The sequence below is a fragment of the Loxodonta africana genome, chromosome 19 (genome assembly GCF_030014295.1).
Source record: "Loxodonta africana isolate mLoxAfr1 chromosome 19, mLoxAfr1.hap2, whole genome shotgun sequence".
NCBI classification, from domain to species: domain Eukaryota; kingdom Metazoa; phylum Chordata; class Mammalia; order Proboscidea; family Elephantidae; genus Loxodonta; species Loxodonta africana.
In genome coordinates, this window is record NC_087360.1 from 77,813,150 (window position 1) to 77,820,972 (window position 7,823).

Here is a 7,823-nt window from a genome sequence, read left to right on the forward strand (position 1 = left end):
TGGTTAAGCGTTGGCTGCTAACCGAAAGGTCAGCGGTTTGAACCACACCATGGTAGAAAAAGACCTCGCCAGGATCTATCTGCTCACCTAAAGATTTCACCTGCAATTGCCTGAGCCATTTCATTGAAACAAATCAATCTCCATATATATACTGAAGTAGAAAGTAGTTAGGGAAAGGAATGCAGAGAACTGGATCATGGCAAGCCTTTGCTGTATTATATTTTCTATAACTTTTTAAAAGTTACTTTAGCGTGTACAGTATGTTATAGAAATGTGCTCATCTATCTCCTGGAGGCATTAGGTAATATTTGAAATACCCAGAAATAATCAGGAACACACAGTTCAGGGCCGGCTATTTAGCACTGGGAAGATTCTAAAGAGGATTCTGCTCTCCGAACAGTAGTGAGAAGTAGTCCCATTGTAAGTTACCACGAGCAGCGCTACGCATGATGTTTTCACTGACGTGAATCAATCGCTCTCTATGTCTATGTATATATGTCTCTATCTCTATCTATGTGTATCTTTATCTATATTACCGGTTAAGCCTCTCTAAAGAACCCAAACGAAGACATTAATTCCCTAAAACAATAGATTTCTTTCGAATATGTGCCACTTCTTTGCTTTGGTTTTTTTTGAGCTTTCAGTATAGTTCAGAAATATTAGCGCTACAGTTGTGGCTATGAAAACGTAAGAGAATTCCCCTCTATAGTGGGTACTTCCATACTTGACTTGAAATTTTAAAAATTTGTTTATTAAATATTTTCCTAATTTTATAACTTTCAAATTCAGTATTGTTTGTCATTTTGTCATTTGTTTCCAAATGTCGTATCAGATTCTGTATCTTCTGATATAAGTGTATGATTACTAAACGTCAGTGAATAGAGGAAACGTACTTTATGAGTGAATAAGTATAAATCAATCAGGTAATACCAAAAACCAAACCTGTTGCCTCTGAGTCGATTCCAACTCATAGCGACGCCATAGGATTTCCAAGAAGCACCTGGTGGATTTGAACTGCTGACCTTTTGATTACCAGCTGAGCTCTTAACCACTACGCCACCAGGGTTTCCAATTAGGTAATAGGTACTCAATAATGAACCAATAAATAAAATGAAAGATCATAAAATTTACGTGACATAGTATTCTAATCTATACATTGTTTTTTTCAACTTGTGGTTTTTTCCTCTGTTTTAATTCTTTTTTTCTTGAAAAAAAAAGTATTTGGATTTAAGTCATGCTCGGTGGCTCAGTTACAAAATTTCCTTATTTCTAAGAATAGAAAATCAATCCCATGAAATGGTGACAAGAGAAATAGGATTCTTAATGTTGATCTCATAGCCTTTTGGGGATGTAATAAACCACTTTAACCTGATACACCAGGTATATCGCCTCTAGATACTTTCTAGGTACTCTTCTCTTTAATATGGGTACATTTTAAAAGTTAAAACTGTATCTATTTAATCCAAAGATTTGCAACCCAATTATACCTACTTCTTTCAAGCTAATAATGCTTGTATGTGAACAATATACAAAACTTTAATACAACAAAAGAATTTGAACAATATCCACAGGTTCTTTGAAATGAAACCCCATATGATATGTAACCATTCCACAATAGGGAAAATGAAGGGTTTCAGAAAGAAGCCACATTCAATCACTACTGAAATATATCTACATTTAAATATCATTTCAATCCAACCAATCTGAGAAGTATGTACAATATTTTTCTAAGGTCACAGTTAGAGGTAAACGACAAATCCATGAAACAAATTTTCAGTTTAACTTGGGGACCACATAAGAACAGATCATCATTTTCTTCATCATATGGCAATTCAACTATTATTCATCACAATTCATAGGTTTAGCATCATACAACTTATATTATGCTAAACCATTAATCAAACATAACATTAAATTTTCTAAAGCATTTTATTTTTATTTAACCAATACACATATATATAGTACTTACTATGTAGGCTCTTCTAAAATTGTTACAGATATTAGCTCGTTTCATTCTCATTGCAACCTCAGGACGAATTTACTATTATAATCTCCATTTCACAGATGAGGCAAAAGACAGTGTCCCTCCCCTAAAGCCAACAATATCTGCTCTATGTTATTAGAAGTCAGAGTAGTAGTTATCTTATCAAGAAGACAACAAGTGACTGGAAGGGAGCAAGGAGAGGGGCTTCTGCGGTGTTCATGTCATTCTTTTTTTAGATCTTGGTTCTGGTTACATAGGCTGTTACCTTGTGAAATTTCATCCAACTGTACATTAAGGCAAGTACACTTTTCTCTGGATATATTAGCATATATATTAGTACATATTGTACTTGAATAAAAAGTCGGAAAAAAAGAGGTCAAAATGTCTTGCCCAATGTGACATAACTTGTAAAAGTCAGGGTCAGAATTTGAATCCAGGCTTGTCTATGCTGTTCACCACCAAGAGGGCAGGGTACCATTTTTGATACTGAGTTTTACTGTGTTTTGAATTTGTTCTCCCGTGTTCTTTCGCATTTCTCCATCTAGGTAGCAAGGCCCCTAGCATTTCCTTGCCTCAGGGATCTTTGTACTCCTGAATCAACATTTCTAGGAAGATTGCAGCTCTTCCTGATGTTTCCCCTTTATGTAAAAGTTTAAGAACATTAAAGAAATTAGCTATATAGAAAGGATACTAGAGAGTGTATCTGAGTGTATCAGAAGAGTGGAGGTGCTCCCAGATGCTGGTGAGGAGATGAGGTCACTAGTTCCCATTCCTTGTAAGGAAGGACTTATTTGCCCTTCCAGAGCAACGTTCGGAGAAGGTGGTAAGACTTTAAAGGAGGAGGCTCTTAGTGAGACTAAGGCTCTGTCTCTGGTATTCACAGCCTTGTTATAGATTCCTGGAGTCACACAAAAAAGGGAGTCACGGGCTTTCAGGGGGTTTCCATGGCCTTGGCCAAGGAGAACATCACCAGTGATCATAATTGGGTAGATATTAAATGTATTTCTTTTGTTCTCTGGGCATTATTAAAACCTCCAGATTATTTGAATCAAATTATATGAATTAGGTTGTCCTGAATTTTTTCATTGGTTTATCCAAAATCAGTTACTTTGAAAAAAAAACTGAAAGTAAAAAGAAAATTAATCATATATATTGGTGCATGCTCCTGACCTACATAGAGGTAGTTATCAAACTGTGGGTATAAAAATAGTACACCTTAACCAAGAGAATTTTTTTTTCTTAATACACATTGCTATATTTTACATGATACATGAAAAAAATTGTAAAGGAGTGACTAAGGTGCCTGATTTTGAAGTTTCAAAAGAGAACTTGTCATTTGTATACTTGAAATAGACCTTTTGCTTTGACCTCCTGGCTTTATCAGTCTTGTGAATGCAATGAAATTTCTGAGGCCAACTAAAGATAGCTGCAATTTAAACTGGTTTTAAGAAGACCAAAACCAAAGCCGTTGCCGTCGATTCTGACTCATAGTGACTCTATGGGACAGAGTAGAACTGTGCCATAGTGTTTCCAAGGAGCGCCTGGTGGATTCGAACTGCTGTCCTTTTGGTTAGCAGCCAAACTCCTAACCACTGTACCACCATGTGTTAGGAAGGGGTGGGAGGCCTAAATGTCAACCATTTTGAACATTTCATATGTTTAAAACAGGTCCCCTGCTTTTAAGAGTGATAACGAATTCTTCATATCAACAGGCTGAATCATGCTACAGTGTAGTAAGGAGGGGGAGAAAAAATAAGTTAAAGAGAAAAGTAGATTTTCTCAGGCCGGTCTTGGTTGCTAGGCTATCACTGGGGAAAACAGGAGGTAGGGAACTGTATTAAAAGGAGATCGTCATTCAAACATATTGCAAATATCATGATACTCTGGGGTTTTTTCCAAGTTTGTGGACTCAGCATTCGAGTCAGGGTAATCGTTGCTTTTTGTCAACTGCAGCCAGCCGCAGTGGCTTCTGGCTGAGTTTAGAATTAATTATTTATCTAGTTCAGGTCCAGAGTCACTCCATGTGGTGTGTTCTTATTTTGGCCCAGAGGTGTAAAATCACTAGCGCAGCTACCACAGCGTCCAAAGTGGTAGACAGGCTCAAGATGGCTCTTGGGAGAATTGCTGCAAACTGGGCACAGTGGATTGTTGCTGGTCTTGAATTTTAAACAGTCTATGTGCCAGAGGTCTCTTAGCGCTTTGTAATTTCTGTAGAAGCCAATCGTGTGTGTGTGTGTGTTTGCTCCTTGGAGCTAACTTCCATGGGAGAGCCAAAGATAGCTATTGTCTAGAATAGACAACAACTGTGACTAGATTATCTCCCTCGTTCCCTTCTCTGCACCAAAATTGATTATGGAGCTGTCTCCATCTCTTCCTGCTGAGCTTCTGACTCCTCAGGCTTCCTGTGTATCCCTGAAGTTATGAAGCCTATTGTACAAGAATTTAAAATATCTTATTTTCATCCCCAAAAAGCACCTGGGATTCGTGTTTACTTCCAGAATACTCTAAGTCTTGGTAGCCTCCTCTTCTCCCTGTATAAATACAAACTACTGAGCAGCACTATAACAGAGTAGCACTATAATGGATATGGGATTTTATTTTTTTCTAGGAAATAAACCATGAATTTTGTAGATAGGAAGATAGATTTCTAAAGATGGATTTTCCATGTAGGTTTTAGCACAGGTCCGTTATTGTGAATATTATATACAAGATCAAAATAATTCAACAAATTTTTTACAAGGTGTAGCACAAAGTGATTATGACACAGCAGTGAGGAGGTTGGAAAAGAGCGAAATAACTTAGTAAATGGTATAACAAAGGCAACCCTGAGAACGGTATTGTCTTCTGCCCCACTAGTTCACTGAATCTGTTCTCACTACAGCCACCATGAGTTCCTAAGAACCATATCCAATGGAATCTTTTTTTAATTTTATTTCTTCTCTTGGAGGAATTGATGATGTGGATACCCTTCATCTTGAAACTCTTTTCTCTCCCACTTCTTGACCTCTGAGGTTCTCTTTTTTTTTTTTTTTTTATAACTTTTATTAAGCCTCAAGTGAACGTTTACAAATCCAATCAGTCTGTCACATATAAGTTTACATACATCTCACTCCCTACTCCCACTTGCTCTCCCCCTCTTGAGTCAGCCCTTTCAGTCTCTCCTTTCTTGACAATTTTGCCGGCTTCCCTCTCTCTCTATCCTCCCATCCCCCCTCCAGACAAGAGTTGCCAACACAATCTCAAGTGTCCACCTGATATAATTAGCTCACTCTTCATCAGCATCTCTCTCCCACCCGCTGACCAGTCCCTTTCATGTCTGATGAGTTGTCTTCGGGGATGGTTCCTGTCCTGTGCCAACAGAAGGTCTGGGGACCATGGCCGCCGGGATTCCTCTAGTCTCAGTCAGACCATTAAGTTTGGTCTTTTTATGAGAATTTGGGGTCTGTGTCCCACTGATCTCCTGCTCCCTCAGGGGTCCTCTTCTGTGCTCCCTGTCAGGGCAGTCATCGATTGTGGCCGGGCACCAACTAGTTCTTCTGGTCTCAGGATGATGTAGGTCTCTGGTTCATGTGGCCCTTTCTGTCTCTTGGGCTCTTAGTTGTCGTGTGGCCTTGGTGTTCTTCATTTTCCTTTGCTCCAGGTGGGTTGAGACCAATTGATGCATCTTAGATGGCCGCTTGTTAGCATTTAAGACCCCAGACGCCACATTTCAAAGTGGGATGCAGAGTGTTTTCATAATAGAATTATTTTGCCAATTGACTTAGAAGTCCCCGCAAACCATGTTCCCCACTCTGAGGTTCTCTTAATTCACTTCTTACTCCCTGACTGCTCTCGCCTGCGTCTCTTCAATACATTTATTTTTGTGCTCACTTCAGCAGCACATACTAAAATCGGGACAATATGGAGAAGATTAACACAGCCTCTGTGCAAGAAGGACATGCAAATTCGTGAAGTGTTCTAGACTTTTCAGTCACATATACGAGACCAAAGCGGCAACTCCTGCCCAAAAGCAAGATGAGAAGGCAGGAAGGGACAGGAAAACTGGACGAATGGACACAGGGTACCGGGGATGGAAAGGGGGAGAGTGCTGCCACTTTGTGGGGATTGCAACCAGCATCACAAAACAATTGGTGTATATAGTTTTGAAGGAGAAGCTAATTTGCTCTGTAAACTTTAACCTTAAGCACAATAAAATTAAAAAAAAAAAAAAAAAAGATTTACTTTTCTACATCCCTTTCCTAAGTGATTCCATTTTCAAGGATTGCAGCCTAGGTCTTCCTTTCCTTTTATGACATGACCCTTGCTCATGTTATTCTTTCATCTTGTAGTTTATTATGATGACCCAACATTTATATTTACACTCAATATTTTATGATGAGTTCTAGAATAATATATACAAGTATCTTTTAGATATCACACGGATTCTTGAAACCCAGCATTTCTGAAACTGAAATCAGTGTTTTCTCCTCTCTTATCCTTCTGTGTTTCTACCCTCATTTTATGGCACAGACACCATGAGAGCCATCTTAGTCATCGACCCTTTCTTCACTCTCGTACTTTTGCTGTGAGCAACTCAAACTGCTTATGCTTTTTATTTAAACCTCATTTTGGTCCCACTTGCACCCATTGTATTCCCATTTTTCCTGTCTTACTGAAGGCCTTCCTCATTACTCATGTCCAAAAAAAAAAAAAAAACCAAACCCATTGCCATTGAGTCAATTCTGACACGTAGTGACCCTGCAGGACAGAGTAGAACTGCCCCAAAGGGTTTCTAAGGAGCGGCTGGTAGATTCTAACTGCCAAAACTTTTTGGTTAGCGGCTGAGCTCTTAACTACCGTGTCACCAAGGCTCCATTACTCTTGTGAACCATTAGAAATTCTGATTGCGCTCTCAGCAGTCCTACCCCATCCAATCAATCTCCCACATGGCGGTAAGAGTGATTTTTCTAAAATGATAACTTGAAATCTGTCCCTACATTTCATATTTCAGTGGCTGCCAGAGACTATAATATATGATTTAAATTTCTTACCATGGCATACATACACAGTGAACAACCAGGCACAAAAATAATCATGCAATCGGTACTTGTAAAATCAGGTTTTTCTCTTACTTGATTCTTGGCCTTTGCCTTTTTCAACAGAACAGTTTCTATTTATTCTTTAATCTCAGTTCAAGCAGCTTTTTTAATTTTTGTTTCTTTTTTGAGAAGTCTTCAAGATTCTCCCAACCTGACTTGGATGGTCTTCTCCTTGGGCCGTTTTAGCAGAAAATTTGTCATTAAGTTCTCCACCATAGTACTCATTCCACTGGTTTTCCTTAATTTGCTTGCACGCTGGTATGCTACCTGAGGTCAAGGACAACATATATTGTTCGGTTCCATTACTTAGCGCACAGTCTGTGTTCAATAAATGTATATTGAATAAGCATATTATTGAAATTTGTTATTAAATTTATAGTGAATCTGTTATTAAATGTTATTTATGTCACTAAATTATGAAATGTGGCATTGAATGTTGTTACATGTATAGTAAATAAAAGGAATTAATAAAATTTGTTATTAAATATTCAAGGTGATGGATGGATAAAATTTTTTTGAGTGGAGATGGGGGAGACAAATTTTTCCAAATAGAGAGAGTAAGACATAATGGCACACAAACCGAAGCCAAACCCACGCCGTCGAGTTGATTCCCGCTCGCAGTGGCCCGGCAGGACACCGCAGAACTACTCTGTGGGATCTCCCAGGCTGTCAATCCTTACGGAGGCAGGCCGTCACAGCCTTCTGCTGGAGAGGCTGGTGGATTCGACCGCCGACCTGTGAGTTTGCAGCCAGTGCTTGAT

General features: G+C 38.8%; 1 non-coding gene across 1 annotated transcript; it reads left to right on the forward strand.

Moving 5' to 3' along the window:
- Nucleotides 1-5,848: 5,848 nt before the first annotated feature.
- On the forward strand, nucleotides 5,849-5,951 carry LOC111751319 (U6 spliceosomal RNA). Its single transcript, XR_002786397.2, has one exon. It is a non-coding gene; the product is annotated as a U6 spliceosomal RNA (small nuclear RNA).
- Nucleotides 5,952-7,823: the final 1,872 nt, after the last annotated feature.